This window comes from Lissotriton vulgaris, chromosome 11 (assembly GCF_964263255.1).
Source record: "Lissotriton vulgaris chromosome 11, aLisVul1.2, whole genome shotgun sequence".
NCBI classification, from domain to species: domain Eukaryota; kingdom Metazoa; phylum Chordata; class Amphibia; order Caudata; family Salamandridae; genus Lissotriton; species Lissotriton vulgaris.
The window spans coordinates 397,598,472-397,616,353 of NC_141699.1; positions in this window are offsets into that span (position 1 = coordinate 397,598,472).

A 17,882-nucleotide genomic window follows, 5' to 3' on the forward strand; every position below is an offset into this window, starting at 1 on the left:
GCTCCGCCCCCCCGCCCATCAGAAGGCAGCTAAAAACACCTGGGCTTGCTCCTGACCTTTGGGACACTTCGTTTTGCTGTCAAGCGCACTTGTGGACCAGCGCTCACCTCTCCGTTTGTTTCCTGCTGCACTGCTCGCCGCACCCGCTCCGCGGGTGCCGCTTCGCCGAGGGATTTCCTGCTGGTGCTGACTCTGCCCGCCTTCGGTGGGGGTGACCTCTGGTGAACTCGGGAACCCCAGGGCTGCGAGCGTGCAGGGACTACCTTACCCAGGTGTCCCTGCGAGACCGTGGTCAGCTTCCGGTCCGCTCTCCCTGGAGCTCCGCCCCCCGCCCATCAGAAGGCAGCTAAAAACACCTGGGCTTGCTCCTGACCTTTGGGACACTTCGTTTTGCTGTCAAGCGCACTTGTGGACCAGCGCTCACCTCTCCGTTTGTTTCCTGCTGCACTGCTCGCCGAGGGATTTCCTGCTGGTGCTGACTCTGCCCGCCTTCGGTGGGGGTGACCTCTGGTGAACTCGGGAACCCCAGAGCTGCGAGCGTGCAGGGACTACCTTACCCAGGTGTCCCTGCGAGACCGTGGTCAGCTTCCGGTCCGCTCTCCCTGGAGCTCCGCCCCCCGCCCTTTCTCAAACACTTCAAACACTATAAATATTGCTTGCTCTCCCGCAGCGCGGGACGCAGCCTCGGGGCAAAGACCGGGCTAAGAGCGGGCCGTTTGAGGCCGTTCGAGGACGGCAGAGGACGGCCCTGGCCCTGAACCCCTGCATCGCTGCCTCCTATCTATTGGCAAGGTAGGCGGCATTGTGATTCTTACCCTTTCTCCCTGCATAGAGTGGCCGGCTACTAAACCTAACATTTACTGTTTCTGAGGACCACTTTGCTGTATTAGGCCCCGCAGCGCAGATGTCAACCATGCGCAACAGAACCAGAAGTTGCACAAAAAAAGCTATGGCCGTGGCACAAGTGACTGGCCCCATAGATCATTTCATTTCACGGGTAAATGAAACCATCGACAAGAGCATCATTCTGTTGGAAAAAAGAGTTTCCTTGGATCTCATGAACGCTAAGCGCTCGTCTTTGGGCTCTCTTGCAACTGCAAAATCTCCCTCCCAACAAGCCTCGAACCATTGTTCTCTACCCCTACCTCTAACTACTACCGGCACGTTCACAGTCCCGAACGCTGTCGATCTATCAGTGACTCAATCCGACTCCGATCCGTCCTATGTTGACCTTGAGGCCACCCCAGATTTAGAAGCCTGCCAGCCATCTGATAAGCCAGATCTGAGTGCTGATAGGCAACCTGACATAGGAGCGGCTCCTGTAGTGCTCGACTCAGGGAAAAGGGCCACTACTCCTGCAATGGTCGCGCCTAAGACTAAAATCAAGGATAAACCCAAGACTAAAGCTAGGAATCACAACCTGGTATCGCCCACCCCACACTCTGCATCAGGCATACCCTGCTGGGTCGAAAATATGGTAATAGATCTAAAACTGGACCTTGAAGCTACAATAGCAGCGCAAATCAAGCCTCTAATTTCTAAACTTGATAGGCTAACGTCGCTAATAAACTCGAAATGTGCTAACAAGACGAGTGGGGTTGGGCCCACTCAGCCGCAAGGGACAAAAGAAGCACTTTCCAAGACTGCACCTTGCATTAAGCATGTAAAAGACCCATCCAGCAAGGCTAATATCCCATTAGCCAGCAAGGATCCAGCTACACTACACTCGACCCTAACAGGAAACAATCCTGCTTTACCTTTATCCCTACCTACCCCTAATGTGGTGGGCTCTGCTCCAGCATCACAAACATCTACTGGTCTACCCAAAGCAGACAATCTACAAGCCAGAGATCCAAATGGGAACTCCACTAACCCAACAGTACCTTCTTCCTCAAACAAGCCTCAAGGATCTAAGCCAAAACAGTCACGCTTTAAGACAATTAGCCTGCCACCGGAAGTCTCTCCCTTTGTGGTAGTGTTGACGGCCGTTCCGCCACTGAAGGTGGGCGTAAAAGAAACTTTTGTAGAGTTAAGAAATAAATGCGCCCAGTGGCTCCAGTTACACAAGCCTCTACCTAGCCATATGAGTGGGGAAATTCTCTCTGTGCGTAGAGGGGATTGGGTGGGCAGGAATACGAAAACTATAGCAGGTGATGTAATCACAGTTAACTTCAGGGATATAGGGGCAGCAAGTTATATATGTAACACACCCAATAGTGGACCTGCTACCCAAATCAATCCACTCCCCTTGTCCTATTTTCTTCCCATGCCCCCAAGATTAAACTCCCATCGGCCTGTTTTCCCAAATAGCAGAGGGTTTACTTACCCTCCGCAGTATACCACCAAACAATGGCAGCAACCTCTACATTTCCCACAACTTCCACAGCATACTACTCCTCAGTGGCAACAACCTTTTCAACCTCCACAACCCCTCCATCATCCTGCTCAGCAGTGGCAGCAACCCCTTCAGCCCACACAACTTGCAAACCACCAGTGGCAACAGCCGTGGCAAGGATTGCCCCCTCCTTTTGATCCCTTTTTTTCACAGTTCGCTCACCCAAATAGATTCTGTGTGTTAGATGAGGTAGATTGACTTAACCTCACGGAAACTCCAGCCCTAAACTCTGACACCAACAGGGACATGGAGGATGTTCCCTCAGCCATCCCTCACCCTATTTGTCCCGAATCTCCAACAGTGGCAGCTGTTATACCACTATCCGATGCTCCAACCAGGGACTGCGAAGACCTAACTAACCCCAAAAGTACTACCAACATTAGAGGTAATCTAACATATGGTGAAATAAAAATCCTTAGTTGGAACCTTGCGGGGATTACTAGGAAATTAGGTCTGCCTGAGTGGAACGTCCTGATTGAAGCCCACAAGATCTGTGTATTCCAGGAGACCTGGAACACTGAGCCACTGTATCGAGTTGGGTTTGTTACCATCTTTGCACCAGCTGATAAACCTAAGCATAGGAAGGGGCGTCCATCAGGGGGGCTTATCATTTGGGTAAGCATTTCGCTCAATTGTCGAATAACTATTAAGTGGACAGGTAACCCAGATATTCTTGGCATTTCTCTATCCGGCCATCGTGGGGGATTAACAGTAGATCTCTACGATGTCTATGCTAGAGGTCCCAAAAATGGGTGTACTTCACCCGTAATATCCGAGCTTGAGGCCCAACTTGGGGATCATACAGATTCTGATCATATTATAATAGCAGGAGATTTTAACTGCACATATGAGCCACTTCCCCTAGAAGGAATACCTGATCTAGGAGAAGAGGATAGTAGATGGGGTATTCCTACGCTTTCTATCCCTCCTATTAAGCGCTGGACTCGTAGTGCAATACAGCTTAATGCATTGACTCTAGAGTTCGGATTAAGGGCAGCTAATGGCCGCACATCCTCTGACCAGATGGGTGCCCCAACATTCAACAGAGTTGGCCATTCCTCGAGGATTGACTATATTCTGTTGGATCGGGGGCTCTGGAGTTCGGTCATTGATATGGCTATTATCCCGACCATAGAGAGTGACCATAATTCACTTTCTTTATCCATAATGAATCCCTGGTCCCCCGGAGTGCCGTTAGCACCTCCGAACTGTCCCCAGGGGATCACTGTTTCCTCTTGTGGAAGACGCCTTAAGTGGAATAAAATCTCGGGTAATGTTGACAAACTCTCCACTATCGAAGAAGTGCTCAAAGGCTCACAAGAGGAAATCAGTTCCATAGACTCACTCATGGCAGCTGACAGGGTAACTCCTATTTATGAAGCAGCCGTAAAAACAATAGGGGATGTTTTTTGGGTAAAAGGGACTGCAGGGAAAACCATGCCCCAAAACAAAGCTAAAGGGAGACACGACTGGTACTCTGCATCTTGTAGGAAAGCCAAAGCACGCCTAATTGAGGCAGTCAAAGGAAAGTCCCAACCACTAATACAGACGGCTAGGCGAGAACATAAAAGAGCTTTGGAGCTAGCGAAAAGGGAGTGGGAAGACGCCTATTGGTCAACTCTCAAAGAAGCTAGCTCTAAAAAAGACTCGAAATGGTTCTGGGATACCATAAGAGCCCGCAATAGACCAGATAGTGATCTGATAACTTGTAATATCCCAAGCCAGGCGTGGGTCGATCACTTCTCTAAACTTTATACTTGCCATGATGATCTTGATGAGGGTGGGGTGGTCCTACCTTCGTTCACTCTTAATCATGAAATCTGGCATATTGACCTTGATTTTACGGTCAAGGAAGTGGAATATGCAATAAGCACTATTATTCCACAAAAAGCGGCTGGTCCCGATGGCATTCCTGGCGACCTCTTAAAGGCTGATAGTGCAAAATGGGGTAAATTGATCCATTCTCTCCTTGTTGCCATTTGTAAAGGTGCCCCTATTCCCTCATCGTGGAAGGGGGCCGAGGTGGTCCCTATCTACAAGAAAGGATCGAGGGCTGATCCATCCAACTATAGGCCGATCAGCTTGTTGGACATTGGCCAAAAAGTTGTCGGCAAAGTCCTGTTAGTTAGAATTCTAAATTGGGTAGAAGAAAATAAAATTCTTTCTGACTTTCAGGCAGGTTTCAGAGTGGGCACTGGGACGATTGAGCAAGCTTTTAGGCTCATGATGGTGTACTGGAAGGTGGTGGTTATAGGCAAGGGCAGTCTTTATCTCGCGTTTATCGATTTAAAGACTGCCTTTGACCTTGTACCTAGGGAATCACTTTGGAAAGTACTCGCTGACATGGGGCTGCCACACTATTTGCTGTCCCTACTAGTTAGGTTGCACCAAGATAGCTTTGCCCAAGTTAGGTGGGGCCCTGGAGGGGAGAAAACGGGTAGTATTCCGGTTGAGAGAGGTGTCCCCCAGGGATGTGTTCTGGCTCCCACCCTTTTCTCTCTTTACATCAATGGGGTGGTTGAGCATCTCCTCGAACATCCTTCTGATGAACCATCCTTGGCTGGTGAACGCATACCGACCCTCCTCTTCGCGGATGATACGCTTTTAATTTCCAAATCCCCAATGGGACTCCAGAGACTTTTGGACAATTTTCAATCCTTTTGCACCAAACGAGGTCTGGTAATAAACACAAACAAAACGAAATACCTCGTGCTGAATCCACCGAAGCAATATGTGCGCTCTCCCACTCTGAATGCCGAGCTCTTGGAAAGGGTAAAGGTCTTTGACTATCTTGGGATACGACTATCGCACAAAATGGACTGGACCCCACACTTAGACAAAATGCTGATGAGTCACAAAAGGATTACAGGAGCCCTTTTGAAAGAGCAACGATCCTGCACAACAAGGCCTATAGCTACAGTCCTCGAGATTTATTCAGCTAAAGGCGTCAGCTCTGCCCTCTATGGGGCTGAACTTTAGGGTTCATCTACCACTGATGCTCTGCAGAGATCTGAAAACAAATTCTGCAGAGCAATTATGTCCCTCCCTCAAGGCACCCCTACACTTCCTCTAATGCTGGACTTAGGCTGCCCCCAGATTGATGATATTGCCAAATTCCGTCCATTATTGTTATGGGCACGCATCTGGCGGGTGGAAGAACTAAGTGGATATGCCAGAGGTCTAGCAGAAATCATGTCATCGCCAAGTTGGCACAAAATCAAATGGCTGAGAGACATGAAGAGCTTACTAACAAAGTTGGGCCATATTGAATCATGGTCGAGTAGAACATCACCCCCGAAGCTAGTCCTCAAAAAGCTTTACTGGGACTGGATCTGCTCACAAAGGAATTTTAGCACCACACTGGGCAGGCTCACAGAGGATTTCTTGAAGTTCAAAGATTTTCCCAGACGGGAATTGTACCTTGATGCAATTGGAAAACCCTTTGATAGGGCCTTATACTTTAGGTTCAGAGTGGGAACCCTTCCACTTAATACTTTTACCGCAAGATGGAAATCCCACATGGAAACGTCCGAGCTATGCCCAGTCTGCCTTGCCAAACCGGAGTCACTGGCACATTTCATGTTCGAGTGCAGTGAGTACGCAACTCCAAGGAGGGTCTGGCTCAAAAACTTTTGCCGCCAGCTGGGGACTAGGAGCCATGACGTGGCAATTAGGATACTCATATCCGACAGTAGTGTACCCTATGCTTGTGCCCTAGCCAAATTTCTCTCATGGGCTTGGGCTATTCGAGCCAAAAGGCTGAAATCAACTGTTTAATTCTATTTTTATAAATGTTTTAACTGAAATGAACTGCCATCTTTTTTCTTCTTGATTAAGAAATCTGTGAAAATTTAACCAATTAATTGGCTAGTTTTTACCTTGATTGTACAATCAATTATTACCGAAATCACTGTCACTTTTAACGTTATGCACATAGACAACAAAATCTTTTTTTTCTTTTTTTTTTTTATCTATTACTGTTTTTACATGTACGATTTGACCTACTGTGCTGCTTTTATGATAATTGTCTTATCGAAATAAAGCTTTTTGACTTGACTTGACTTGACAATAAAGGTCTTTCAAAAAAAAAAAAAAAAAAAGGAACAACAAGGGCACCCAACGAGTCAGCACAGGACCTCGGGGAACATAGTCTATATTTAGCAACAGTGGTCCTATGCATAAATTGTTACGACGTAATAAATATAGACACAATGGAACTATATTAGTTGATGTGATTTGTCCAGCCGGACAGTGATCACAAAAGATTTTTACTATTTGAAAAGTTAGCAGAAAGGTTATCTTACATTCACAAAGAGTGAGACACAAGCCTGTGCCTTCACGCTTACAAATTGGCAAAGTAGACGGATAGAGAAAGGCAAAGAGAAAGATAAGTTAGGCAGAAAGTGAGCGATTTCTGAGAAATGGGAAAATAGCAGAAATTCAGTTACACCATTAATCACAATTCTTATTAAGTATACATTTGCATATATGGCGTAAGAGGTCGACGACGTTTCGATTCCAAAACCATAATACAAGGAATCATCATCAGGACAAAAGTTTTGTGCCTAAAATTTGCATAACACAATAGCCAGCGGGAATTGCTGGGGGGAAGGGACTAGTTAGTTGAGTAGTCCATTCGTTTCATGGTTTAGTGGAGGTAACCGCGGCGCTTGAAGGCTTGCTTAATAGTGAAGCCGGAAGCCAGAATTGGTGGTTACCGGCACTTGTGTTGCCCGCTTAGAGAAGCGGAAGGGCGGGGGGGAAAAACATCCAGCGTCAGGGTAGAGGCGCAATTGGATGAGCCCTCGGGGTACGAGTTCTGGTGGCCCTTAAAATTGGTAAGCGAGGCTATAGACCGCAATGGGGGATTACAACGCCAAAAATAAGGCGTGGAAGGACGAGCCTAGGGCTTCGTCTCACTGGAGATTCATGATGTGACAATCAGCGATGTTCCGGTGTGAGCCTTGGGGTGCTCTACAGAATCTGTACGAGCGGGATTTTAGGGTAAAGCCGAAGAGGTAGCGGCTGTCTGGGTGGATGGGGATAGAAAAGAAAGCATTCTCGAGATCAATTACAGTAAAGGTGGTGGCGGTGGACGGAATCAGGGTCAGAATGGTGGTGATGTCAGAGACAACGGGGTACTGAGGCCCGACTACTTTGTTAACCTCTCGTAGGTCGATGATGAAGCGGTACGTTTTCTCATCTCCCTCACCTTGCTTCTTTACAATGCGTAGGATAGGGCTGTTGCAAACATTACTGACTACTTCCTCTACCACTCCTGCATCCACTAGGGACTGGATGATCTTTAACAATGCCTTCTCACCTTTGGGTGATATCCGATACTGTGGGAGTTTTGGGAGCGTAGCGTCCTGTCGTACAGTCACATGCACAGGGTCAATCATCATGCGTCCTACGTCCGAGTCGGTTTTTGCCCATAAGTACGGGGGTAATGTGTCAAGCAGGGATATGTCAGTGTCAGTCATAGAGAACATGTGCCGTGTGGGACAAGGTCAGAGCAGATTAGGGTTGTCGTACAGAATGACTCAAACTCCGTCCGGTGAGCATCTAATGGTGGCTCGGAAATGTTTCAACAAGTCAAGACCCATAATGGCATCGGGGGTGTTGGAGGAGAGCAGAAATGTCGTGTCAGTGATGTTATTTTCTAAGTCAAAAGAGATCGGTGTGGATAAGGGATTAGTGGAGGGCGTTCCATCAAAACCGATTGATGTTACGTGTGAGCCAGACAAGGGTGCCCTTGGAATCAGTTGTTTAGATAACGAACTACGTGTTGCTCCGGTGTCTACCAGAAATGGAGACCTTGTGCCTAGGACCTTAGCGGTGACGTAAGGGCCTTGCTGGTCAACATAGAGCTCGACTGGATCCCTCCCTTGCCCTTGGCAGTCCTATGCGAAGTCGTGAGCGTCATCGTAGTCAGTTTGTTGGCACTGGTTCTGTCGGGGACGATCGAATTTGTTCGGTCTACCGGGCCTGTCGTTGTTCGTGTCATTTGCGTACCCTCGTCCTCGTCCCCTATTCCTCGGTCCATTTGCAGAATCCCTTGCCTCCTTATTTTTATTCATCTCCAGAAGGACTGGGCATTCAGACTTCCAGTGTCCGAATCCTTTACAGAACGCACACTGGTTCTCATCTAAATCCGTCTGTCCAGTATAGGGGGCGGACTTGCGGTCTCTAGGAGGTGGGTTTCTAGGGGCATTCAATTGATAATTTCCCTTGTAGGGTTCCTTTCCTATAGTCACCCCTTGTAACTGTGCAATCATGACCCTTTCTTTGCGGTCTTTTTTCTTTTTCTCCGATGCCCTATCATTTTCGTTCTTTTGATGTTCGTAGTACTGGGCCATCTGAAGGATAGCCACGGGTTTGGAGGCCGCCCAACTACTCTCCCTGGTCTGCAGTTTCTGTGAGACTTCCTGCAGCAGACCTTTAACGTAATTTTGGACGAACAGATGATGTCCGGTTGCACTGGTCATGTCCTGGCCACTATAATTGGAGAACACCGTCTCGAACCGGGAGAAGTACTCTGAGACATCTTCCTGAGGTTTCTGGCGGCAAGCCGTTACTATCGACCAGTCCACCTTCTTTTCTGGGATCAGGGTCTTCAATTTCTGGACAATTTTGTCCGGGAGTTCTAAAATGGCTTTTAAGGGTTTCTGTCCCAGGTTTCGCTGCTTATCTATGCCATCGAGTTGTATCCAGGTATGTCCGAACAGCTCAAGGTGGTCGACTTTCCGGATTTGCTTCCACACATCAGCTGGCAGACATAGCCCGAAAAACAAGTCGATGTCTGCTTGGGTCATAATTGTGGATCCTAAGGCTGTACCTAGTTCTGTGTAAAAGGCAGTGGGGTTCTTCCGTAAATCTGGCAAGGATTTTCAGAAGGTAAGGATGTCTTGTCGATCCCATGGTTGGTAGACCCAGTTATACAGTACCCTTCCCTTTGCATCTTGATGATTAATGTCGTCGTGTGTTCCCTGACCTCGTGGGGGGACCCAGTAGGGAGCGGCCTCCTTTATAGGATCATTGTGTCAATTTTCTCTGTTTGGGGTTCAGTCGTTACAGGAATCATAGTCTTAGCTACCTGCCTTTGGTCGGTGAGGTGGCGGAAAACTTCAAGCGTATGCGAGAAGAGGTCCGTCACATCACACTCGCTTTCATCTCCAATATCAACTTTCCTATACAAGGCCGCGAGGCGTTCGGGGCTTTTATTCTGGTATCTCTCCTCATAGGCAGTGAGGGTGTGATAGCAAAATCGTACAACAAAGTGTTGTCTATGGCTATCGGCATATGAATTATACATATCCAATATATACTCTTCGCTTTCTTCCGTTCAACTAGAGTTTTCACTACTTTATCAATCCCCGCTCGTTCACTTTTGCTTAAGCGGTTCATTCTCGTGGAATCTTTTCTTTTAGCTTCGGGTTCGTCTAGCATTTCTGCTGGTGCTAGTACGAGAGGCTCGGCCGGCGCGGAGGCCGTAGAGACCGAGGCCCTGGCACTACATTCATTTGGGTTTGGGAGTTGTGGATGCGGTACTAAAGGATGGGAGGGAGCATATGGAGGGGGCATATAGATGATTGGGGGACCTAATAATAAATCATTGTTTGCTTTTTGCTTTGAGGGTAGCTCGGGGTAGAGTGTGGAGGGTGTTCTAACAAGACATTGGCCCGATGTTTCGGACTCTCCTTCTTTCTTGACTCTCTCTCTTTCTTTGATCTCTTCTTCTAGTTTTCTACCAGCTAGGTGAGCTGCCTTCCGTAGCTGTTTGTCTGTTTTTGCTTCGTCTCTATTTTTACGTTGCGTTGCTTCTTTGCGCCACATGCCGAGACTATCGAGCATGGTTGGCGTGGTTTTATGTTTACGAAGGGCTATTTCTAGAGCTTCTATTTTATTTATATCAAAAGATCCTGTCAGTGGCCACTGACTTTCTCGATCTTTCTTGGTATTTTTATGCCATGGTTTACTATAGGCTACGGCGACTAGTCCATATTTTGTGAACATGTCCTTATTAGGGGTGCCTTCCAGTGGAGCTGGATGATCCACCTCTAATAAACGGTCCGGGCTAAACCAACTACCAATCAGTGGGGAGAAGATAGGCATGACGTATAGTGGTCAAAAAGATCTCAAACAATAGTGGACAAAGGTACGCACTACCTATCCTTCACTACTTGCAAAGACTAGTCAGATTATCTCTATTCTACGTTATTTGCAAATAAGGAAAATCTCAAGAGAACCAAAATCCAAACAATCAATCAGTGGGGAGAAGATGGGCGCGGCGTATTATCAGCCCTTACCGATATGGACAAAAAGTCCGCGCTACCTATCCTTCATTACCTTCAAAGGGAGAGAGAATATTTCTATTCTTTACCGTTTGCAGGCAGAGAATGTCTCAAAAAGCAATCAATATCGTTAACCGAGGTTAAGCGATGCAATCAATGAGCATTACTAGTATTTTCAAACAATCATTTCGCAATTCGTCGTGTTACACGACCTTACCCGGACCGTATGGACAGTTTCCCGTCTTCCACTTCCAGCGCCCGATCGTTCTCTATTCTCCGTTGTTGCCGCGGGACTCCTGAGGGTTCCCAGTCAGGACCGTAGATCACTCGAGAGAGGTCTGCTCGGAACCGGTGAAGTTCGGATGATCGGCTGCCAGACGAGGGTCTATCGGGCAGGAGCTCTTCCCGATCGTTGCAGTCGTTCACTCTGTCGTCAGGACCTCTCCCACTGGATCCACGTGTCGCTGATGGGCCCCACGCTTGGGACGCCAGTTGTGGAAAAAGCAGTTTCAATAGATAACCTTTAGATGCTGCTTGGCGTTAGTCGCCTCTCATTCCATTCGAGGATTTAACAAATAAAGAAGCAGGCGCTGGAAACTGGAGAAGCGGGAAACAGAGTTTAATTCCGTCAGAACACGTCAGATCAGACAACCAGGGTATCGTCTCGAGGTGCTCTAACTGCATCTCTGAGGCCTGGACTCTTATACACAGGTTTATGGCTTTTATTGCAGTTTATTACATATGGCACATTCTTGCAAATGCTTTGATGTACGGAAAGACATCCTCGGAATCCCCGCTTCAGGCCCATTCCCACACATATCTACAGTAGAAGTCCCCACCCCAATCTCAGTAGGTGATGACTATCGCGCAGCTGGACAGTCCGCCGGTTCCCGGAATGTGTGCGATTGACCGGATCTCATGGGGTGAAAGCATTGATTAACCTTAGCTCCTTTGAAGAGGGGTGAGTTTTACAGTAGGAGCAATAAACTCCATCCGCAGGGCTAGGTGATGGCCTGGGATCAGTTCGGACAGCCGGGCACAGAGGAAGGGGGTTATCAAAGGATCCGTGGTCATGAAAGGGATGGAGGGAGGTGTTGGCCTGGTACGGGATGTGGATCCGAGGCAGAGCTAAAGGGGTGGTTTATGGCCCGAGCATGTGAGTGCGGGGCTGTCAGTGCGCGGGGGATGCTTGCGAGGCCAGGGAGACGCGCTGGCAATCGGCAATGGGCAGAGAGGCCATGGTACTCAAAATGGCTGCTGCTTAGGCACACGTATAGGGCCTGGAAAAGGGACAAGATGGCGCCGATAATGTTTACGCTGCAAACTAGATTTTAACATAGATAGGCAAACGCGTAAGTTCAAGTTCAAGTTCAGGAATTTGTATAGCGCACTACTCACCCAGAGGGTCTCAAGGCGCTAGAGGGAGGGTGGGAGCATTACTTATCAAATAGCCAGGTTTTAAGCTGCTTTCTGAAGGAGAGGTGGTTCTGTGTAAGGCGGAGGTGAGTGGGGAGAGAATTCCAGGTTTTGGCCGCTAAGTAAGAGAAGGATCTTCCTCCCATGGTGGATCTATGGATGCGGGGGATTGCGGCGAGGGCTTGATTGGATGATCGTAGTTGGCGGGTGGGTGTGTAGAAGGACAGTCTTGTGTTGATGCAATCGGGTCCTAGGTTGTAGAGGGCCTTGTGTGCGTGGGTGAGGAGACGGAACGTTATTCTCTTGTTGATGGGGAGCCAGTGGGGGTCTTTCAGGTGACCGGAGATATGAGCTTGTGGGGGATGTCCAGTATGAGTCTGGCTGAGGCGTTTTGGATGCGTTGGAGTTTTTTCTGTAGTTTGGCTGTGGTTCCGGCGTAAAGGGTATTTCCATAATCCAGTCGGCTAGTGACCAGTGCGTGGGTGACTGTCTTTCTTGTTTCGGTGGGGATCCAACGGAAGATTTTTTTGAGCAAGCGTACTCCTGGTGCGATCGCAAAAGAACATCCATTGACCTTTGGAACGTGGAGGGGGCGCCATAGAGTCCACAGGGGAGTACTTTGAATTGGTACAGGACTGAGGGGGTGGAAAAAGTCGTTTTTTCTTTGGCTTCAGGCGATAGAGGAATTTGCCAATACCCTTTAGTCAAGTCAATTGTGGACATCACTCTGGCATTTCCCAACCTTTCTATTAACTCATCAACCCGGGGCATTCGGTATGCTTTGAATTTGGATATCTCATTTAGTCGACGGAGTCAATACAGAATCTTATACTTCCATCAGGTTTTGGTAAGAGGACTATTGGGGAGGACCATGCACTATGGGAGGGTTCTATGATGTCTGCTTCCAGCATGGACTTTATTTCCTGGTCCACAGCCTATCTCCTGGCGGCTGGAATATGGTAGGGTCTTAAACTTACTGGTCCTGCTCTTCCTGTGACTATCTTGTGCTTGACTAGCATCGTGCGTCCTAGATTTCCAGAGACTACTGTGGAGAAGGAGTCACAGAGATTCTGAAGCCGGTGTTTCTGTTTCTCCGTGAGTTGTTGTCTGAAATGAACTGACTTGTTTCTGCTGGGATATTCTGGGGCTACAGAGATCTCTAGGGGTCTCTCTATGGTCACCTGTTGAGTGCGTGTTGGGGTGCACAGAGACACAGGCCGAGGACCTTCCCAGGCTTTCAAGAGATTTACATGGTACGCTTGGCCTGTGTGAGGTTTGTGAGGTACTGACACGCAGTAGGTGACAGGAGTGATCTGTTCTAGGATTCGATAGGGACCTTGCCAGGTAGCTAATAGTTTTTTCTCTGTACTGGGCAGAAGAATGAGTACCTGATCTCCCCCCTTGAATTCCCTTAATTTGGTTTTCTAGTCATAGTATCGCTTTTGTTGGCCTTGGGCCTTCTCCATATTAGCATGTACCTCCTCCCAGAGGGTAGCAAGGGTGTCTCTTTGGGTCGTGCTGTACTGTAAGAGAGGTTTGCTTTCATCTTCCTCCTCGACCCACAGCTCAACCGCCATCTCCAGGAGGGTACAGGGTTTTCTACCGAATAATAGTTTGAATGGGGAGAACCCTGTAGATTATTGCTCATGTGTCCGGATTGCAAACAACACCAAGGGTAGTTGGCGGTCCCAGTCGAATCCTGCTTTGTCTATGACTATCCTAAGCATTGTTTTAATGGTTTTATTATACCTTTCAACTAGTCTGTCAGTCTGAGGGTGGTATACTGCTGTTCGTACCTGTTTGATCTCTAGAATATCGCAAACTTGTTTCATCAGTTTAGACACAAACGGAGTGCACTGATTGGTTAGGATCTCATGATGGAAACCAACACACTAAAGAAAGACACCATGGCTTGCTCTACTGCTGAGGCAGTGGTACTGGATAGAGGTACTGCCTCTGGATATCGGGTAGCATAGTCAACCAATACCAATATATATTGGTGTCCTTGATCTGAGGAAAGCAACGGACCTACTAGGTCGATCCCTATCCTTTTAAAGGGGACATCAATGATGGGGATGGGTTGTAATGAAGCATGGGGAGGGACTTGTGTATTGACTAACTGACACCTAATAAAAGAAGCACAAAATCGGGCAACTTCCTGGTCTATTCCTGGCCAGTAGAAATGGTCTAGCAGATACTTTAGGATATGTTCTTTACCATAATGACCACCCCCTGTCTGACTGTTTGATAGGTCTAGTACTTGTTCCCGAAAGGCTTTTGGGACCAGCAACTGTTCCTTGGTGTTTTTATTCTCTCGGGTAATCCTATATAACAAGCCTTTTTTTTCACAAAAGGAGGGGCCTACTTTTTTGGGGTGATCCTCCTCTGCTTGATTCCAGGTGTGATGTAGGCTGTTCGAAAGCTTCAACCAGGTATTTGTGGCACATTTGAAGAAAAAAGGACAATTGCAGGCAAGACATGACAAGTTGCACAATATAAGGCTCTTTCTTCCCTTTTCTCTCTCCAAGACTTTGGAACATTGGGTGAGGACCCACTTATTTCTTCCCTAGCAAATGGGGAATTTTTTAGCCATCCTACCATTGGGGAGGGGAAGGTCAGAGACAGCAGGTAATCATGGAATCTAGGGAGGTCGGTGCCCAACAGGACAGATTCAGGTAAAGACGGTACTACTCCAACCTTTCTCAACTATGGTTCTCCGTCAAGCTCAAGTAACACTTCTGCAAGTGGGAATATTTTCTCCGCTCCATGAACACATATGATCCGTACACTTTGATTCTCTAAGAGTAGGGCATCTGATAGCAATTCTTTACTAACAGCCGTGTGGTGACACCCCATATCTAGAAAGGCCGTTATCGGCTTCCCATTAAGATGCATTTTCTTTTTGTACTTCTCTGGTGGTTCCCCGGTCACCAACACCCGCCCTGAGTATACCCTACTTCCATGGGTTCTTGGGGAGGGGTACGTATAGGGCAGTGACGAGCAATGTGCCCTTTTTCAGCACAATGAAAGCACTGGGGTCCCTGTAGGGCAACTGGTCCTAATGTGGGTATGGGTGGATGTTTTACTACTGGCGGACCTTTAAGCTCGACAGGCGGAACAAGGACTCTACTTCCTGATCTGGGAAGATTGATGGGAAGGTGAGGGGGTTGAGCTTTAAACTCAGGGGATTGATGATAGGCACAGGCGAGGTCAACTGCTATTGTGACTGAAAGGTTGGCATGTTGTTGGATCCATATCCTGGTATTAGAGGGGAGTGCTTCTAGATATTGTTCCAGATATACTTTCTCAGTGAGCCCATCTACGGAAGAAGATGTGGGTTGTAACCATCTGTTTCCTAGATCTTGAATACGATAATATAGGGCTCGTGGATTGTCACCTGCAGACCATTTCTCTTTCTGGAAACAGCTGCAATAGTATTCCTGGTCGCAACCTAAGCGCTCCAATATAGCCCTTTTTATGTCTGGATAAGCAGTTGTCCCTGCTGGATTAGCTTCCTGGTATGGATGTATGACATTACAACGCATGATTTTACCACGCATGCTTTTAGATCGCAACTGTTACAACGCATGCCTTTACAACGCATAGTGTTGAGGGGTGCTGGATAGTGAATAGTTTAATTTACTATTCCAACTCCAGTCCCCGTGGGTAGTAGGGAAGGTGTTGGATAGTAAATTAAATCTATTCCCTATCCTAGAGCGCCCCCCAGTGCAATGCGTTGTAATGGTTTGCGTTGTAAAAGTTGCGATGTAAAAGCACTGCGTGGTAAAAGTTGCGTTGTAAAGGATGTTTCCCTCCTGGTATGCTGCTTGAAGTTCCCCCGACAGCAAGGGGGCTATGTATTGACCCCATCTCTGGTGGCCAGGTAGCTGTGGTGGCAACTCGTTCAAAATTCACAAAGAAGAAGTCAGGATCGTCACCCTCTTTGTACTTTTGTAGTACGCTCCCGGTATGTTGGGGTATACTCTTGTATTTGAGATGGCGTCAGGTAACCATAGAATAGCTTGCCCTGTACCTGCTGGTTACATGTCGATAAAGACGCATGATCTTTCAGAGCTGAATGGAGGGCATCCCGTTCCTTCTGGGGTATTTTTGTCTGTTATTCAAAGATTAGCTGCAAATGTTGTTTGCCTTCCGCCAGTTGGGTTATTATGGACTCCATTGTTATGGGCTGTGTCATGTTAGCTAGACATTACGATCCCACTTCTGACACCACTTGTGAGTGGTCAGGTCCCAAGGGTTGTACTGGAGAGGTCTCTCTCTCAATGACATACTAGTCTGAGGTTTTAGCATTAGTCGTATTTATTGACAACGTAGGATAGTCGCAATGCTGCTTGGGATGGCCAAGGTGAGGTCCTTGTAAAACAATACAAGAACAGAACTGTAGACTCAACTTTTAGTCTTGGTCCGGTCTTCCTGATAGTCAAAGGATAGGTTCTAAACATTCTGTACTTCTGAGGTCCAGTGTAAGAAGGTTCTCTCCTACCACAGGCAGCCGGAAAAATAAAGTGAAATGGGGTAAGGGGGTTGGTCCAACTAACACTTTATGTACAGGGGGGGTTTAGTGAACAGCTTTCACCAGTGCCCTATTGTGCTTTCGGCCTGAGGGAAGGGGGAAAAACAGTGACACTTTATGGTGAGGGGGGCCATAACCCTGCCCACCACCCCTATATTGAACTTAAAGGCATGCGCTTCACTTACCTGAGCCCACGACCCTCCGGGCCGTGAAGAGGGGAGTCACATCCTCCGTTTCCCCTGTTGGAGTGCTGGACTCGACCGCAGTGCTCCTTGAGCGGTAACCTCCAGCGTTGTTCTTAGTCTCCCTGTACTCGCCACCTCCGACCTTCACAGGTGTGCTTTTCTCCTCCTGCTCCGTCTCTCCGTCGTCCCCTTGTCTCTGCTCCTCGCTCATCCTTCTCCACTCTGTAGTCTCCTTTTCTGTGGTTGGCTGCTCTTTATCATCGCTAGCTTCCTCCGGCTGTCCAATTTCCAGCTTTTCCCTTCCCGGCATTGCAAAAGGACGCAGAACACTTACCTCATTTCCGGGCTGGGATAGTGCGGCCACCATCTTGGAATTCTCAGGACTATTCCGTGTCCCAAACTGATCACAGGGACTCCTCCTCCACTGTGTGCCAGAAAACTTTTGCATGAGATGCAACTCTCCAGGTTCATGTAACTGCAGAGGGAATCACAGGAGGGCTCGATCTAAACTCAAGATGTCAAACAAGGTATTAAAACCCTGAAGCCTAAAAAGGCCCAGTTATATATTATGCAAGCTTCTGTGTTGGCCCTGAAACTTGCCCCCTCTTTAACCACTGTGCTAGGACAGGCTCTGTTATTGCAGTCTTGTCGAAGGCCAATACGGATGCTATGTGTTGCACATCATACCAAACAATACCTCTCTTAAATAATTGGCACAAACCTTTTTACAAAAATCCTGGCCACTTGCCTCAATGAAGTGCTTCCATCTCTGGTGCACCATGACCGGAGCGGATTTGTTCAGGGACGTCAGACTCACAAAAATATATCCGGATAGCTATCCACCTGATGGAGAAGGCCTCGCTCATGAAGATAACCGCCATCTTCCCATCTTAGGATGTGGAGATGGCCTTCAACAGGGTGACCTGGGCTTTCTTGCATCTTACACATGAGAGGATGGGACTTTGACCCAAGTTCTTAGGAATTATTTTCTCCAATTATCCACATCCAACAGTCAGGGTCGCCTTGAATGGCCCTATATGGGCCCCCTTTTTTCTTTT